At 40.9% G+C, this 17,232-nt stretch overlaps 1 protein-coding gene across 8 annotated transcripts in view; it reads left to right on the top strand.

The window, feature by feature from the left end:
- Positions 1–17,232, top strand: part of LOC135112940 (uncharacterized) — a 262,579-nt gene that overhangs the window by 9,623 nt on the left and 235,724 nt on the right. For 2 of the 8 annotated variants that reach the window (XR_010274625.1, XR_010274627.1), the window contains exon 2: positions 16,808–16,874. The exons of the other annotated variants lie outside the window; for them this stretch is intronic. The gene's annotated coding sequence lies outside the window, so the exon portion shown is untranslated. The remainder of the gene's footprint in view (positions 1–16,807; positions 16,875–17,232) is intronic. 8 annotated transcript variants of the gene reach the window in all.

Raw genomic sequence — 17,232 nt, 5'->3', positions numbered from 1 at the left:
GTGAATTCGTGTGGATATCAGAGCATATTCCAGCACCATTGGGCACAAGTATTCGTAAACTGATTTCCATTATGCTATTTTCTTCAATTTTTTCCCATTTTATTTTCGTGGAGTGAAAAAAAACGCAGAATTTATTGTTTTTTTTTTGTAGTCTTTTCTTCTGTGTAGTGTAGGTCAGAATTCCAAGGAAGGAGTGAATAGAGGTATGGAGGATCGCTGGTGTGGAGTGAAGCCATATTAGTGAGATGGACTGTAAATATGAATGGCTGTTTATTTTATTTGTTTTTTTTTTCTTAATTTTTGTGGAGTGCGGAATAGTTAGGTTTTCATTTCATGATTTAGCTGTGTATTGCTTTTGTTTTATTTATTTGTTAATTAACGTGCCTTTACCTAATTTCTTTCATTGCTGTTCCTTTTCTTTCTTTTTTTCTTGTTTTATGGCTTAGAATTTTATTTTACTGTTATTTTCTTGTCTTCTAGACTTTATCACATTTATTTTTTTTTCTTCGTCTTATTCATTCAATTATTCATTTTCTTTTTTTGTGACGCTTTTTTTTTTTTTTTTGAGGGGACTAATGTTGCTGCTGGTCATATTTTTTTCTTTTCTTTCTCTTATTCATTTATCTTTTCTTTCTTTGTGTCTTTCTGATTTTTTGTCTTGAGGGGACGAATGTTAGAGCCGGACAGGTTTTTAAGGGAACAACGCGGGAAGGCGTGGTGGATCATTGAATTAGTGTGGAATGGGGCCGTAATGTTAAAGGGGAAGGAAAGAAGGCGCAAGTTTCTCCCCGCCAAGACGTCACGAAGATTTATGGAAAGAAAATTTTAGCATCGTTCGTGAGTGACACTTATTAGTTTGTTTATTATTTGGTCACTATTATTTATTTACTTGCTTATTCATTTACTTGTGTATGAATGGTTAATTTTAAGCGTGAATGACATTATTTTATGATGTGGTATTATTATTATTTATTAATTTATTCATTCATTTTTATGTCGTTATTTGTTTATTCATAATGGTGCACCGAACAATGGTGTAAATATTCAAATGCGTTCACTTTGGTTACAGTAATTTTCATATATGCTGGTTTCATTAATTCATCTGTTTATCTGTATGTTTAATCATCCATTCATTCATTCATTCACTTTACTTTTTTTTATTCATGCATTTGAGTACGTATATTTTTCTTCTTGTTGCTTTATATTTCTGATGAATAAGCAAGATTTTATTTGCCATTTGATGCAGCAAGGTATTGTTGCGAAATAATGGTGTGTGATCACTTTACCTGCCTTGACATACACTATTATAAGGTCACGGAAATCACGCACTTGTTTCGTATAAAAAGTTGGCATTAGTTATTATTTCATGGGTTATTAATTTTCTATATACGCATTAAGTTACTGTTCAGATCATATCATTGAATATCCTTGAAATCTTCTGCACTGTTAGTTGTTGGACACATTTTGCAAACAGTGCCTGAAGTCAACTTAAACTTTTCTTTCTCTTGGCGTCACACAAACTAAATGTACCGTCGTTATTTTTACCTGGTGCTTTTTTGAATTTCTCTTGGGTAACCAGCTGTCATTCTCCAGCCCGTGTTTCCTTCACCAGATACCCACAAAACTGGTAGCGTTCGTAAACAGGTTAACAACGCGGCAAGGACAGGACGAACAGGGCGAATAAGACGAGTCAGCTGCCATGTAGGATAACCGGGACACGGTAAAACACGAGAAGATTGAAGTGGAGAAAGAGGACGAGGAGGAAGAGAAAGAGAAAGAGAAAGAGTAGATACAAGTGGCAGTACTGGTGGTGGTAGTGGTGCGCCTCGTTTCGTTTCTATTGTACCCAAGGAAGGCAATGAGAGACAATACTACCTGTGTAAATGAGTCACACACCTTCCCCCTTACCGCTTCCATCCCTCCCTCCCTCTCCCTCTCCCTTCTACTTGGACGACGTGTTCAGTGTGTGTTGATCCAAGTACCTGGCGCGTACAAGTTGAGAAAAATAGTGAGGTTTGTTCAGGTGTGTTGTGACGTGAGGACGACCATCTTACGGAGGAGAGAAGGTAAGGTATACTCGTACATAAAGGACCGAGTGAACCTTTCATCTCTTCGTTTGACTTTGAACACATTTAGTTACCTATATATGCCCATGGTATTGCGATATACTTGGGAGATCTAGGGGATGATAGGGAATGAGAGAGATGGAACTGCGGGAGAGCTACAGAGAACATAGTAAGGGAATCTACAGTAAGCCATCAGGTCTATACTCGTACATGTCATTCCCTGTAACCTGGGAGCAACAAATGCAATGAAGAGAAACAGCTTTAGAAGACTGAAAAAATTATACAAACATGACATTAAAGGAATAGTAATAATATATATATATATATATATATATATATATATATATATATATATATATATATATATATATATATATATATATATATATATATATATATATATATATAATTTTTTTTTTTTTTTCTTTTCGTTGAGTTTCCATCAGCGTTATTGTGTGACCGGCAGACCTGACCTACGTGCCTCACTGTACCCCACGCATGTGTGTACCTTCCATGCGTTCGCCCTTCATGTTTCATTATTGGCTGTATTAAGTATTAAATTTCTTCTTGTTCATTCCACACCACCTCTTTGTTACTCCATTTCTACCACGGACTTAATGCATTTGCTTGTTGTTTCCTCATTCCTTTTCTCTTTGTTACCTCGATATTCCATTACTGACTGTATTGTTCTTCACGTTAGCGGTATTTAGTTGCGTCATTCATTACTCACGCTACACTTAATGATGTTGGGGAACTTGTTCAATCGTTACTTTTGTTTGCTGGTCTCATATTTCATTGTTAATTGCAATACTTTACCTCCCATCGCTATGAAGTATCGATCCTGATTCCTGCTTCTGCTACCACTGAGCTAATGAATGTGACAATCATTAAATACCTCGTGACCTTTATTGTTTGTCTCGTTTGCTATGTATTGTCTTCCTAATTAAATCATCAACTACTGCATGACTTAAGCATTCATTCCCTCGTTCCTCACTGTACACTTACCTTTCGTACGAATCCACACGTTTCGAAGCAGGTCCACGATGCCAAGTGAATTTATGGCGAAACTTCTTATTTTTTATTTATTTGAATGAGTACCGTAAAGTTTCTCTCTCTCTCTCTCTCTCTCTCTCTCTCTCTCTCTCTCTCTCTCTCTCTCTCTCTCTCTCCTTTGTGATGCGTATCGAGACACCCGTGGAAGTATATCGGCCAGCCTTTTACTTTCTTGTTTTATCATTACTCTTCCTTTGAATTTTTGAGTATTTATTTTTTTCCCCATTTCGCCCCGTGTCAGTCTTCTTAGCACGTTGAAAGAAAAAAAAAATGCCGATAAGTGTACGCTGTTATGATACATAATTATATCCATAATCTGAAAGAGTTTTGTGCCGCACCTCGAGTACTTTCAAAAGGCTCTAATATGGAGTTACACGACTTTTTAAGGGTGTTTTAATGATACTAGTGGCAGATTAGCGAAGTTTTTATATTATTAATTCTTGAGAATCCAGCCAATCATCTCTGGTCTTTGGAAATAGCCGTGATGAGAGAGCATACAGTATCTGAATGATAATAATATAATGATAAATGAATAAAAATAAGAATGAAAGAAAAGAATTTACCTCAGACAAAACGGGAGAGATCGAAGACTCTAGTGCTTCTTGCGAGCTTTGAATGTCAACCCAACCCCCCAGTGGCTGCACAGAAGGCGGCGTGGTGGAATGGGTGTCGTGTGCTGCACCTGCGCCACTTGACGACCACTTACGGAACCACCGATAAATCTTGGCCATTTTTTCCCGCCTTAGTACTTTGGACGTTAATCTGTTGTGACACTTTATCAAATGGCCTTTACAAGTCATGATAGACAATATCCAAAGATTTATAGGCGCCATAAACAAACTTTGCCATTGCCTGGGTGCGCGGGAGGTGGCGAGGTACACGAGACGCGACCCCGCGCCCACACACACACACACACACACACACACACACACACACACACACACACACACACACACCAGGAATGATTAATCACCTGGAATTGCTGTGTTGGTATTTATTCTTTACAGGAAGTTTCAGTGATGACTTTCTTCAAAATTTAGTGGTGAGTTCCGTGGTTGGATTGAGCGCGCACGTAATGAAGTGACGTGACGAACCGCGGCCCGTTTTTTGTTGCCTTCAATTACGCGTCAGGCAGTTTGATGTGTGGCGTTCTCTTTTGAGGCAGAGTGGAATTTTCTGATAAATGTGTCCAGTACAGCGGTGCGCGGATACAAACGCATGAAGTCAGGCCGTCAAAGAGCATCAGTACAATTCCTTTACTTTTTCGCTTTTATTTATTTTCCTTTGTACATTTTTATGAAGTTGACTCATCGAATTTTGCATCAGTATTATTCACTCTTTTTATCGTTTCACTTCCTGCCTGTCCTTCACCTCCAGTCCTGTTATGCATTGATGTACTTTTACCTTACTGATGGCCATACATTTATTAAATTATTTCTGGATCTTTTTACTTCAATTTCTCATACGTATTTTTAAGGAGATTGATCAAGACCATAGGGGGAAAAAGTCTGTACAACTTCACGCTTCAAAAAAGTCAGTAAAAATAGGGAAAAAAGTTGTCCTGTTTAAAGATCAAAGAATGTTTATGCAATTATTTTTTTTTTAATTCTTACACGAATTAAGCGAGATTGACCAAGGAGAAAACAAAAAAAAAAAAGCGTTCAGCCTCCCTTCTTGAAAAAAAAAAAAGTTTAAGCAGTGTAGTCAAGATCAGCAGTCTCCGCATTATCTTGTACCCATATATTCATACAACGCAGAGCTCATCATAACTTTTTTTTTCACAACTAGAAATACGAATTGATGGAGAAAACCGTCTTAGAAACTCCAGAAGTTACCTTGAATTACCACCACACGCGATTCTCCCAAGACGAAGGTTGTGCTGAATTGCCGGCAAATTATGATAAGTCCGGTATGAGGAATGTTAAGACGAAGCAAGGGATACATAATTGAGACTGGCTGGCTACTTTGTGCTGGCGGTGCCAAAGTAGTGGCGCTATTGAGTGTAAGTCCCTGGTATTCCCTCTAAATCTCCTGGGGGAGAGAGAGAGAGAGAGAGAGAGAGAGAGAGAGAGAGAGAGAGAGAGAGAGAGAGAGAGAGAGAGAGAGAGAGAAACGTAGACAAGATAAATGCAGTCAGATACAGACATATACTGTACATATGGACAAACAGACATATACAGATGTTAAAAAGCAAAAATATAATAAATAAGTAAATAGTTTCCTTGCAGTTCCCAAGGAAACGCATGGACAACAACAAATAAAACCAGTGTATAGAAAATGGAGGTGATGCTGCATAAAAAAAAAAAAAATTACTTTGGGGGACTTTTAGCGTTGGCTTTACGAGGATACTTTTTTTATTCCCCTTTTTTTTGGCGGGGGAGTGGCTTTATTGTTTTAATGGATTGGGATGATAGTGATGTATTTGTATGCGGCTTGTTTGAAAGCCTGCGTGTAGGGTGACCGCGGCTAGGTGAGGGGAGGTATGACAGACGCCTGAGCCTCGCCACGTTGCGGGAGAGGATTTAGCGCAGTTAATAATCGGTATTTTGCTATTTTGTTTGTATTAATACCTACAGAATCCGGAAGCGTTTGTATCGCCTTACTTGGCCTCATATTGGACTTCTCATATTTTTTTATTTATTTATTTATTTATTTATTTATTTTTTTTTTTTTCGGGGGGTGGCGTATGTATTGTGTATTAATATCTTCAGATGGAAGTCTCTAGTTTCATAGTTTTCTGAGTTATAGTGGACTATTTTTATAAACTGACCGCCAGGATTCTAATGGTTAAGTTCTATTTTATGTCTGTAAATGTCAAGAGCGTAGTACTGAATTGTAACTAGTACCAGATCTACTCTGAAGTTAATGTAATTTGTACTGCACTTTGGAGTATCTGTTTTATATTTCATGAGTATTATTCACTGCCTACATGTATTACTTTGTGACGCACTGAATTATCTCTCTCTCTCTCTCTCTCTCTCTCTCTCTCTCTCTCTCTCTCTCTCTCTCTCTCTCTCTCTCTCTCTCTCTCTCTCTCTCTCTCTCTCTCTCTCTCTCTCTCTCTCTCTCTCTCTCTCTATATATATATATGTCAGTATGTATGTATGTATGTATATATGGCTTATTATTCTTAGATTTAACTTAAACTTGTGCCAGCCAGCCAACCTAAATCTAACTTATCTTGCCTTTACACATGTTAACCTAATAGCTGTATTACATTGTCTATTATTTATGAATGTTACCCATCATTTCCTAACTCTAATCTAATCTGCCATCTGTTAACCTTATTTCAATTAACTTAATCTAATACAACACATGCTAATCTACCCTAAACTAACTTCAGTCTAGCTTAACGTGTAAAAACTTGTATAAAGAGATCCAACAACTCTTGATAAGACCCCATACTGGTTTATGAATGCTTAATGAGAATGTGTGTGTGTGTGTGTGTGTGTGTGTGTGTGTGTGTGTGTGTGTGTGTGTGTGTGTCTGTCAAAGTCCCAAGTGTTACCCTGCGAAACAATGAATGACTGAGAGTGAGTATGCACGAGTGAAGTGTCTTGGTGTGTTGCGTAGTAGGTTTGCAATATTCATGATGGTAAAGTTATGTTTCTCATTCATAACTCGTAGGATCATGGCTTGCCTTGTGCGCTCCTCCAGACACCACCACCACCACCACCACCACCATTGCCTGGGTCTTGATCGGGTTCATTCATATTGCATACTGACATGGGTCTTTTCATTTGACACATTTTTGTACTTAGGTATCGACTCTCTCTCTCTCTCTCTCTCTCTCTCTCTCTCTCTCTCTCTCTCTCTCTCTCTCTCTCTCTCTCTCTCTCTCTCTCTCTCTCTCTCTCTCTCTCTCTCTCTCTCTCTCTCTCTCTCTCATGAATTACGTAATGCAGCACCTTATTACACGTACAGGCTCTCAGTGTGCTCGTGTGTTCGTGTTGTAATTATGTTTGCCTGTGCACGCCGTAAGTAATGCCAGAAAGTAATACTGGTGCTCGCCTCGCCTCGCCTCGCCTCGCTCACTCAACATGTCTAGGTCGATATTGACTTGGTGACGTAAATTTTGTGTGTGATATCCTGGCAGGTGAAGTGTGTGTGTGTGTGTGTGTGTGTGTGTGTGTGTGTGTGTGTGTGTGTGTGTGTGTGTGTGTGTGCCTCTGCGCCACTCACGCTGCCACCACGTTATTTCATTACTGCTTAGGTGTTGTTGTTGTTGTTGTTGTTGTTGTTGTTGTTGTTGTTGTTGTTGATTGTTTATCTGTCCGTATCCATGTTTGTCTGACTGTCATCACGGATTGTATATGTTGGATACATTTCAATATTTACGTTCCTGGCAGATTTTAACTGGCATATATTTATAACTGATAAATCGTACAACATGTAGGGAGAGGGGAGAGTGTAGTATCTGAACACAGTGGTTAGGAAATATGTGCAACACAAATTAAAGGAATTGGAACGAGTTAAAATGAAAAAAAAAAAGGGCGGAGTGAAAATATTTATACAACATCGTATGGCGGTGATCAGTTACACGGAATTTCAATACAAGCTTTGCCGAATTTCATGCTGAGGACAATAGCGAGAGTGTTTATTTACATTGGTATTAATTTGCTCTCCTCGCGACGCCCGCTGTGTGATATCGCAGACCGTGAACTCCAGCCAGCCAGCGAGAATGTTGGCTACGTAAAGATGTGTGTGTTTGGTGAGGTTTTGAAGCTTCGGGAGTTATGTTTCGAAGCTTCATTGGTTGGTGTTGTGATAGTATTATGTGATGGTGGTGGTGTAGTTTCGGTTATTGAGATTGTAGTAGTAGTGGTGGTGGCGATAGTATTAGTGGTAGTATAAAAATAATTAACACTAATATGTAGTCATATTACTACAGCTGCTGCTAATGATGCTGTTACGACAACCAACTACTACTAGGTATAACAGTAACAACAACTACAACTACTACTACTACCACTACCACGACGACTAGGATGACCACCACCACCACCATGATTAATATTACTACAATGACTACTACTAATCAGGATAATGGTGCGTTTAATAATGATAATAACAATGATACTACCACCACCACCACCACCACCACCACCACCACCACCACCACCACCACCAACATTAAAAGCACGCCAGCTGCCGGGCATCGAGCACACATATTCAATACTTCTCAAATCAATCAATCCCTTTAATATTCAATGGACAGGTGACCGCGCGTACTCTCTCTTACATCAGTGTGGGCGTGTACATTTCCGCTTCTCACTTCTTCCACCGCTCGCTCATTCCTTTTTTTTTTGTGTGTATTTTATTTATTCGTTTTTTTTTTTTTTGGCGTATTACTTGGTATTATGCTTTTTGTTTGTTTGTCTGTCTGTTCCTGTCACTTTGTCCCATTTCTTTTAAAGTCCATCCATTCCTCTTTTTTTTATTATTTTATTTTATTGCTGTTTTTCTTGGTATTACTCTCCTTCCCGTCTTTGTTTCTCTGTCTTTTTCCATCTGTTCGTCTCTCTTTGTCCGTCTAACAATGTTTCCTTGCCTTTTTTTCACCTTTTTCTTTCATATCTTGCGTTTCTCATGTCTTTTTCCTTCATACTTCTTCTGTTTCTTCTTCGTCCATCTTTCTTGTCATTTACTTCATCCTCCATTCCTTTCTCCTCTTCTTTCATCTATGTCTTCTTTCTCTTGTCTATTTAATTTCACTTCCCCTGATATTCCCATTCCTCTGTCTATTTTCCTCCTCCTCCTCCTCCTCCTCCTCCTCCTCCTCCTCCTCCTCCTCCTCTGTCTCTTACTACTTCCCCTTCATCATCATCTCTTTACTGCAGCTCTTTTCTCTCGCGTCTCGCTCAAATAATTCTTCTGCATACTCGCATTCTCCTCTTCCAGCTAACTCCTTCCCTCCTTCCTTCTTTTCCTGCACATTTGGCAAGATCTGCGTAAGGTAAGATTAATTGGGTGAGTGATTCGATTCCCTGGTGCTCGTGTTACCTGGATCACCTTTTGTGTGTGGGAGAACCGTCTCTGTCCAAGGGTGCCCTGGTAACTTAAGGGAAGGTGGGAGAAGTGTGTTGTGTTGTGTTGTGTTGTGAATTCATGTGCCTCCCTATTACACACACACGCACATGCACACACACACACACAGTTGGCAGAGCATGGGAGGTACTTTACAGAGTGGGAGGAATTGAGGGAGGGAGTGAGAGAGGGTGGGAGTGAGGGGAAATAGAGGGTGGGAATGTAATGGCCTACTTTTATTTATTTCCCTTCACACTGACCTGCATTTGTGGTGGCATTGTAAACCTGTTGGGAATTTTATTGTACTTTTTTTTTACCTTTTTTTTTTATATTCTACGATAATTGGAATAAAATGGTAAATAGCGGGATAGATAAGTGTAGGTTTGGTAGTGTATTTTTGTGTGTGTGTGTGTGTGTGTGTGTGTGTGTGTGTGTGTGTGCAGTGGTATAGGTGGCTGAGTGTTGTACCTGTGGAGGCTGATTATGCTGATAGGGAGAGTGGTGGGTCGTGCATTCATTATCATGTGCAATAAGTTCGTAATTGACTTCACGGGTGCTGCCTGGAGAAAAAAAAAGAAAAAAAAACTATATACAGAAAAACCGACCACTACTCGTCCGGCTGAACTGTGAAAAAGACTCGGCAATAAAAAAAATAAGGCCATGTTTTGTGAGCGTAATTATCTGCAAAGTTTTAATGCGGGCGTGACATACGTGCACTAAATTATGTGCACTGAAACATGGCTCCTGTTGGTGGCGGCGGCGGCGGTACTGGTGGTGGTGGCGGCGGTGGTGTTAGTGACTCGCTTATACATAGAGCATGGACCCAACAGGCTGCATGTGATGGTGCTTTTAGCCGAGTTGTTAGTGTTGCATTTATTCACGCTTGGAGGTGGAGAGCCGGGAGTTTAAAAGCTACTATTACCACCACCACCACCACCACCACCACCACCACGACTCTCCTTATCCATGTCGAGGCTGAAAGTACGAGAGTTGTTGGTCATAGGGACTGTGCTGGTTGTTGCTACGTAAAGCTAAATGTCTTAATGTTTCTAAATTCTTTTTTTTTTTAATATAATGTAGGAATAGGATTACAAAGAATCACAAAGGAGAAGCATCGACAGACCTTTAGGACCTTGCAAGAATGTGTGGGAACTACTGCTAACTAGATGCACAGTAAAAAGATAGGATAGTAAAGTAGAAAGCTAGAAATAGGAGGAAGAAGAGGAGGAGGAGGAGGAGGAGGAGGAGGAGGAGGAGGAGGAGGAGGAGGAGGATAGAAACAGCAGAGTAGCAGGGTTAGCGACGACGAGAGAAACAACACTGGAAACAGAAGCGACAAATTTCAGGGTTTACAGATAACGTCATGAGCGCAACGAAACAAGACGCGGAGGGCAAGAGTAAGAAGAGGAATCCTTTATTGTGACTTACAACGGGAGCAGCCAAAGGAAACAGGAAAACAACACTACATCTTTGGTCTATAAGGAAGGTAGATATTGATGTAGGTGTAGATGAAGAGGTCTTTCTATCAACAGCTCCTTAAGGGTTCTTCTTGATGTTTGCCTGTTGAGTTTGTTTTCCTTTGTGTACCACTTAGATGAACTACGTGTGGTGGTCAGTATATACATTAGACCCGCGGTGTGTGATGATCCGCTCATGACTCGATCCTGTTTGTGATATCTTTGAGTTTTCCGCTGATTAGTTAAATAATTCTCGCTCTCGTATATTTGTAATTTAATTGCCGGCGTCAGTGTCAGAGCGGTGCGGCAACAAAAGGGAATTTTCTCCTGAATCATACGTATTTTTCTCAATGGTATTGTTTTAGTAATTTTCTCGTTCCGTATCCCGACCCTGGCCGGTCCGCGCGGGGGATATATTAAACTGTTTGTCTTTGTCTGTCTTTGTTTGTGTATATATTGTCCTTGTTCTCCTCGTCCCGCCCGCTGCTCACTTGTTCGCCGCCGCGTCCTGCACCAATGAAACACGACCCGCTGTGCTCTCTCTCTCTCTCTCTCTCTCTCTCTCTCTCTCTCTCTCTCTCTCTCTCTCTCTCTCTCTCTCTCTCTCTCTCTCTCTCTCTCTCTCTCTCTCTCTCTCTCTCAATTTATATACTCCATCTTTATTCGGTGACTTGTGTATTATATGATGTAGCAAATAACACTAATAATCATTCATATCCGCGTAATTATTTTATCACCAAGAACGTGGGAAACCAGAAAGAAGTTCACCGTACTTTTAATTTCTCCTTTCTGCTTTCCTTCCTATTAATCACCCTTCTCCCCTCAATAAATTTCCATTATTTATCTCATTCTTTCTTATTTTCTCTCCTCGCATCGTCTCTTCTACTTTTATGATCCTTTTAAGCATCTATCTCCTTCTTTTATCCTTTATTCTTTATCCTCGTCTATTTCCTATTCCGCTTTCCTCCTCCTTCCCTCTCTTCATAGTCCTCCTTGTCCTGTTCCTGTTTGTCCTCAGCTTCTTTCTTTCATTCTTATTCTCTTGCTTTTCTTTATCCGTACACAGCCACTTCTGATCTGGATAGTAACTATAGTAACTCCTATGATTTCTCCTTCCCTGGGCCGGATAAACAAGAGAAAGTTCGGATCGATTCTGTTGGATCCGGATGATTTCGGATTACTGTTGTACCCTTGCGAGGCTGATTATGCCATGTCTCCTCTTGTTCTGTGTTTTGTTCAGTTTTTTACGTGTTTTCCCGTCACCTTGTGTGTGTGTACTTGTGTGTCTCCTTGCTCGCTCATGTAATTGCCTTTGTGTGTGTGGGAAGAGAGAGAGAGAGAGAGAGAGAGAGAGAGAGAGAGAGAGAGAGAGAGAGAGAGAGAGAGAGAGAGAGAGACGGGGGGGGAAGATTGTAGACAGTGATCGCTTACATTCTGGTAAACACAAGTGGCTGTTGTCAGCTGTAAATTATACGTGGAATTCAATGAGGAAGCAAGCCAGGCAGGTGTTCAGGTGTGGGTCAGGTGAGGTGGTGTCTCCGTTTTCTAAGTAGCTTAATTTTTGGTATCGAGTTTTTTTTGTAATATATTTTTTTCTTGTCTCGGATTAAAGCGTGTCTGTCCATTTGGTTAAGATATTTGTTTAAGTAATTATGAGAAGGAGTTAGCTATCTTTATATCTATTTTTATTTATCTGAAATATATTGTTTTGTGCAATGTATTGTTTTGTATCGGGAATGGAGAAATATCTGTTGTTTATTTGGAACTAGTGTATAACTATAACAGTTGCATAACCTTGACTTAACACACAAAAAACAAACATTCAGAGACATTACCGTTTCAAGCCCCACTCACAGATACAAGGATGAAAACAACGCACGCGCAATACATTCACACACACACACACACACACACACACACACACACACACACACACACACACACACACACACACACACACACACACACACACACACACACACACACACACACACACACACACACACACACACACACACACACACACACACACACACACACACACACACACACACACACACGTAGAAAAACAAGCATACAATCATGCACACCAAACAAACGCATTCACACACGTAGGGGGGAAACAAGAGATAGATGGGAAAACACACACACACACACACACACACACACACACACACACACACACACACACACACACACACACACACACACATACTCTGTACCCTGTCCCCTGAAACACATACGTGCACAGATAGGAAGAAAATAGATTTACAGATAGACAGAATAACAGACAACGGTGGTTCTTCTGCCCGCAAGCACTTCCAGGTTAGTGAAGTGTTGCAGATATTTCAAAGTGGTCTTCATATACAATGCAATCCCTTCTTCCCCTTCCTCCTGTCGCTACTTGTGCTGCTTCCCTCGTCTGTCTCCGTCTCAATCTCCTCTTCATTCTCCTTTCCTTCCTTTCTCCTTTCTTCGACTGTTCTGTTCGTCCTCTTAGTCTCTTTTCCCTTCCCCTCCTTCCTTCCTTCACTTGTTATCCCTCTTCTTTCTCTCCTCTCCCTCATTTTCTCCTTTCCTTCACCTTCGACTCTGCTTCTCCTCCTCCTCCTGTCTCTTTTTCCTTCCACTTGTTCTTTTATCCTTTCCTTCTTCCATTCTCTTTGTTCCTTCTGCTGTTTTCTTCATCTGTCTATCTCTTCCAGCTCTTGCTCTCTTTCCCTCTTCCTTCCTTCTTCCTTCAACTCTTCTGCAGTTCCTCCTCCTCTTGCCTCCCATCTCCGCCCTGCCTTGCATTCTCTCTCCTGTCTGTGTCTTCTCCTTGTGACGTGACGTGCGCCACAGAAATAATCTTGTAAGCTTTTATGCAAATTTCACTCTCCTCCTTCCCTCTTTATCCCACAAGAAGCTGTCTACCAACACACACACACACACACACACACACACACACACACACACACACACACACACACACACACACACACACACACACACACACACAGATAAAATATGGAAGCGAAGAGTGACTGAGACAGAGAGACATCGGTTGTCAGTAAATAAAGGAGGGATAGTGCAGGGCTGTCAAAGAGAATGGGAGGGACAGGCAGGAGTGGGAAAAGAAGAAGAGTGTTACAGGGACGAGGAGAGGAGAGGAGAGAAGAGAAAAAGATGGAGAGGAAAGGAAAGGCATGGAGAGGAGAGAAGGATGAAGAGGAAAGAAAAGGCATGGAGAGGAGAGGTGAAGAAAGGAGAGGAAGGGAAAGGGATGGAAAGGAGAGGTGAGGAGAATAAACATCACTGTGAAAAGGAAGCTTACGAGAGAGAGAGAGAGAGAGAGAGAGAGAGAGAGAGAGAGAGAGAGAGAGAGAGAGAGAGAGAGAGAGAGAGAGAGAGAGAGAGAGAGAGAGAGAGAGAGAGAGAGAGCGCAATGAAATAAGAAAGAGAATAAGCATTACTAAGATCATGATGATAAAGGAAAAGAAGACGTGTGTGTGTGTGTGTGTGTGTGTGTGTGTGTGTGTGTGTGTGTGTGTGTGTGTGTGTGTGAGTACGTTAGTGCATGTGTGCTGGCTAATAAGATTATATAAGGAATGGATGTAACATGTCAGAGATGTAACATGTCAGAGAGAGAGAGAGAGAGAGAGAGAGAGAGAGAGAGAGAGAGAGAGAGAGAGAGAGAGAGATTGCTTCAAATAATCACGCGAAATGAGTCTCTGGCGCTGTGAACTGTTAAGTAGAGGAAGGGCGTGTACTGAGGGGAGGGAACACACACACACACACACACACACACACACACACACACACACACACACACACACACACACACACACAGGGGGAGGCGTGCTAAACTACTCATGCATACAGAAGCACTCGACTCCCAAAAGACGTACATGAATGTTCACCAAGGTACACACGAGGCACAGTACGCACAGAAGAGACAAGAAGACCGTGGGAAGGGATGAGAGAGAGAGAGAGAGAGAGAGAGAGAGAGAGAGAGAGAGAGAGAGAGAGAGAGAGAGAGAGAGAGAGAGAGAGAGAGAATAACTTTTAAAATATGACCAGAGAAGTATTCTGTAACTTGAATGTAAAGTTTTAAAGTCCAGAATGTGGGTACTTGTGGTAATGTGTTTAGTCGTATAAACATGGTGGCTGAAGGAAAATTGTTTAAAGGGACTAGTGTAGGATTTAGAATTGCGCTCCCTCTGAAAACCTCTCGTGTCTTTACGTTTCCTTTCCGTTCTCTTGTCATCTGCTAAGAAACGTAAGTCTTGTTTTGTTAGTGTCTTTAGTTTTATTTGAGGTTATCATCCGTTTTGTTATTTATTTTGTGCGTTATCTTTTAATCCTTTGAGTATTGTTTCTTATCCTCTGAGCGTTAGTTTGATTAAGTTCCGGTATCTTGTAAGTGATAAGAATATTTCAAACCCTTGAGTGGCTGTGCTCTTACTCTCACTCGATAAAATCAAGCGTTGTTCGGAATCTTTATGAACATCTACAAGAAAGAATTTGATAAAAAAAAATATATATATTGTAATTTCTGGCCAGTGCAATGTTTGGTGGTTGTTGAGGTTAAAAATTAAGGAACGATGTGCCAAATAGCAGTGAAAGGGTTAATAAGAGTAATTACCATGGAAATACCGGTGGAAGATTGTAAGAGAGACATCATTTAGAGATGAGTTGATGAAAGGATTTTATTTAAAGATCTCCCTTTCCTCCCCCTCCCCCTACATCAATGAAAAGGATGACAAGAATAAAGGAAAAACACACACACACACACACACACACACACACACACACACACACACACACACACACACACACACACACACACACACACACACACACACACACACACACACACACACACACACACACACACACACACACACACACACACACAAATTCATTACAGCACACGTTTTCTATTCCACGTAAATGAGAACAAAAATACGTCACTGGTGAAACACAAATGGAGACAGAAATGGAACGCCACCGACTCAATCCTGTGTATTGGAGGCCTTAACAAGGTGTATATGGTGAAGGAAGAAGAAATAGAAAGGAGATGTGTGCCTATACCGTGAGCACCATCAGCTGGAAGGGCGCCTCATCCTCCCCCCACCTGCTGCTGAACGTGGTTGAAATACTGTTCTTCCTTCTCGTTCTTTCGTTGGGACAAGAACCCAAGATCCAATGTGTGTAGAACAAGCAGATGTGATAGCCAGAGAGAGAGAGAGAGAGAGAGAGAGAGAGAGAGAGAGAGAGAGAGAGAGAGAGAGAGAGAGAATTTTTAGAAAGCTAACAGATGAAGTCTTTGTTTTATTCATTGACAGTCGAACGTGTTTGTTTTTGTTGTCACCAGGTTCAGTCAGTCCGCTTGACTCTCTCTCTCTCTCTCTCTCTCTCTCTCTCTCTCTCTCTCTCTCTCTCTCTCTCTCTCTCTCTCTCTCTCTCTCTCTCTCTCTCTCTCTCTCTCTCTCTGTCTGTCGAATGTCATCGGTGCACACATTAAGCAACAAATACTGATGGAAATTGTAGCATCCTTTCAGTAATTAGTGAGATGGTGGTGGCAACACGATGATGTAACATTGCAATACAGACTTCTCTTTATCCTCCCTGAGAGCTAGAGGGAGGCTGGCGGAGGGTGCAATGAAACCAAACGTATGTGTACCAGGCAGTAGTAAGAGGCACCAGGCAGCGTAGTTAGTGGAAACCAAGCGAACAAGACGTTATATCTGTCTTAACCAACCAGCTGATTGAGAGAGGCGAGTACCGTATTTATTTTTTTCACGCGGTGGTGGTGGTGGTGGTGGTGGTGGCGGTGTTGCGTGGCGCGGCTGCTACAGTTACGAGCTTGTTTCTCTCCTTAATGAAATCGTTCCTGCAAAATTATTTGGGTGCAGTTTAATTGTATCAGTCTACATCGCAGCGCCGCGCCATAACTCCTCCCACGGGAAGGAAGACTAAATGAAAGTAACTCTCTCTTCCCCCGTCACTCGTAACTCCTTCTAGAAAATGTAGACCGTTCCTTTAAAGCTTTTCCTCTACGCTGCGTTTTTTTCCTTTATCTTTTTTTTTTTTTTTTTCTCCGTCCCCCACAAGAGAACTGGTCCATTTCTGTCGACATTTGCCCGTGGAATTTGCTGACTGCGGAGGAGATCAGCTTGTCTCTCTATGCTAAATGGCTCCTGATTTTTTTTGCATGAGGCGCGCTGACCCAATTGGTGGCCTCGAATTGCTGGCGTGTTGGCATCGGACTGCCGAGAATACCATGGTATTTATATTATTATTGTTATTATTATTATTATTATTATTATTATTATTAGTAGTAGTAGTAGTAGTAGTAGTAGTAGTTTTACTATTGTATGTTATATTGGTGATTATTAATCTATTATATTATTTACTTTGTTTTGCTCAGTGATTTTTTACTGTAAAAAAACACACACAAAAAAAAAAACACCTGCGTGTTTAGTTGATGAACCGTTATCAGAGAGAGAGAGAGAGAGAGAGAGAGAGAGAGAGAGAGAGAGAGAGAGAGAGAGAGAGAGAGAGAGAGATTTTTACATATGGAATAATAACCATAATCACATTTAATTAATTCTTATCAGTTATATTAGCTCACCCTCCACGCC

This window comes from Scylla paramamosain, chromosome 24 (assembly GCF_035594125.1).
Source record: "Scylla paramamosain isolate STU-SP2022 chromosome 24, ASM3559412v1, whole genome shotgun sequence".
In the NCBI taxonomy this organism is placed as follows: domain Eukaryota; kingdom Metazoa; phylum Arthropoda; class Malacostraca; order Decapoda; family Portunidae; genus Scylla; species Scylla paramamosain.
The sequence above is the reverse complement of the archived record's forward strand: the minus strand, read 5'-3'. Positions and strand labels throughout refer to the sequence as shown.